This window comes from Cynara cardunculus, unplaced genomic scaffold (assembly GCF_001531365.2).
Source record: "Cynara cardunculus var. scolymus isolate 2C unplaced genomic scaffold, CcrdV1 Un_Scaffold_1517, whole genome shotgun sequence".
NCBI classification, from domain to species: domain Eukaryota; kingdom Viridiplantae; phylum Streptophyta; class Magnoliopsida; order Asterales; family Asteraceae; genus Cynara; species Cynara cardunculus.
Window position 1 is genome coordinate 33,318 of NW_020200787.1, and position 2,409 is coordinate 35,726.

A 2,409-nucleotide genomic window follows, 5' to 3' on the forward strand; every position below is an offset into this window, starting at 1 on the left:
AGAGCCTCTCTGGATGACAGAGGCCTCTCTGGTATAGAATTCAATTATCATGTAAATATTGTCTATATAAGGAGTGATACAGGCATAGAATAAAAGTAACCATGAAACAACAATTATGATTACAATATGGGTAACACATACACCTATAGAGCACATAATAGGCATATATCCAAATAACTCACAATAGAATTTGGTTGAATTAAACCGAATGTCAAACCGAGTGGTCGAATCCTATTTTCCAAATCAAAGTTGGAAAACCACCTCCAAGACTTCCATACAAGCTCAAACAATCCYTGGAAGATATAAATATTCAAAGTCTCATTAGTGAAGCACACAAGAACTCACTCAAACCTTATTTCGATTAAGGTACTCTACTTTGGATTTCAATATAAATACTCAACTTGTAGAGCTGTTTTACCCCTTTAAAACTCAAAATCACCAATTCAGATCTAAAGACAAGTTGTAGCTCTTTCTCTTGCCTTTCTGGGGCCTATTTATTCATAGTTTTTCGAGTTTTCTATGATTTTCTATGATTTTCCAAAAATAGGGCTGTAATCATCTTATCAWATGCTCAAAACACCCATTTCCATCCAAAACATTACGAATACTAGCCCAATAAGTTCCAAATTCATAGTTTCCCTTATTTTTACCAAATTCCACAATAAACCGATGATAAAACATGATTATAATATCAATTTCTACTAATCTCATTGTATCACAAATTGACTCCTAAAAGTCAACACTTGTTCTTGAGCTAACATCATGCTTTTCAAGAAATCTCACAATCCATCCATGGATTTCACATACTAACACATAATAACATTTAAACTTAACATATTTTCATGATTTCATTACTAAATCATCACATGCATGGACTCAAAACTAATCAATTATGCTCAACATCGAAAACAAGATAGGAGATGAGTTTTACCGTTGATTTCTCCACAAATCCTTCAAGAATCTTGATAAAACACTTGATTTAGGGATAGATTAACTCCCAAGTGTGTGTAATCGCACCTTAGAACACCAAGACTGATTTTGAGAGAGAACGGGGTTGAAAATGGGTAAAATGGGGTTGTTTTGGGGGTTTTCACATCTTAAACCCGAGTTGGGTTGGGTTGACCCAATTTGGTACCCTTTTTTTTACTACTAAATACTAAAAATTGCATAACTTTTTGCTCGGGACTCCGTTTTCGATGAGGTTTTTGCCTATGCTTCCGAAACGAGATAACCTACAAGCTCCAATAAAAAGATTCCATTGTTAAAACCCAATGCTCAAAACCATACCCGAAAAGTCGATGTTTTCAACACATATAAGCGTATTAGGAAGATGGATGTTACATATATGCATCTACATCATGTATCCCAGTAGTCTTTTTCTGTGATTGAGCACGTGGGTCGACCCAATGCCCATTGTTGGCTGAGATCTTTTCCAGGATTTCATATCCTTCATTATAGGTCATTGCTGTGAAAGCTCCGCCAGCAGTCGCATCGAGCATTTGTTTTGTCATGGGATTTAACCCATTGTAAAATGTCTCAAGTTGAATACAGTGTGGAATGCCATGGTGCAGGCATTTCTTCAACAGCTCTTTGAACGTTTCCCACGCATCCAGAATAGCCTCATCGTCCATTTGTTTGAAAAGACATATCTCATTCCTGGACTCAGCGTTCCTTGTTGGTGGGAAATATTTTCGCAAATTTTTTTCCGCCATGTTACTCCACGACGGCACAAAACCCGGTGTTAAAGAGTTAAACCATGCTTTTGCCCGATCCCTTAATGAAAATGGAAATAAAATGAGTCTTAGAGCGTCATTAGACACTCCCGGGATCAGGAAAGCATCAGTGATTTCCATAAAAGATTTTAAGTGCGAATGTGGGTCCTTCGAAGGTAATCTGGCAAATCGGTCATTCGTTTGCAATATGTGAAACATTATCGGTTTTAGTTCAAAATAGAGAGCGGTCATATGTGGTCTAACTATCCCGAAATTTAATTGCTCAAAATCCGGAATAGCATAATCCATGATCCTTCCATTTTTGGAAGTTGCCAAATTAATGATGTTCGGAGTTTGTGCTCTTTGTTGTTCATTATGTTCTGATTATGTATGCTCGTTACCCATATTATTATCATTATGTGGGTGTCCTTGTGGAAAGTTCGGAAATTGTGGTATTGGTGCAAAAACTGGCGGTTGGTTTTCCAAATGCGGTATTTCCGGAATGATTGGGAGAGGTAACGCCATATTTGGAGGGAGTAGAGCAAAAAATGCTCTTTGAGCCCTCCTCCTATGGTGAAACGTTCTCTCAATGTCGGGATCAAATTCGAAAAATTCCCTGCAATGTGTTCGTGGCATACACCACTTTTAAAACGATTCAAACGGTACTAGAAAAATCAAATCTTTTACTTTACTCAAA

At 37.1% G+C, this 2,409-nt stretch overlaps 1 non-coding gene across 1 annotated transcript; it reads left to right on the forward strand.

Moving 5' to 3' along the window:
* The first annotated feature begins 1,557 nt into the window (after positions 1 to 1,557).
* LOC112502508 lies at positions 1,558 to 1,663 on the forward strand. Its single transcript, XR_003067703.1, has one exon. It is a non-coding gene; the product is annotated as a small nucleolar RNA R71 (small nucleolar RNA).
* Positions 1,664 to 2,409: the final 746 nt, after the last annotated feature.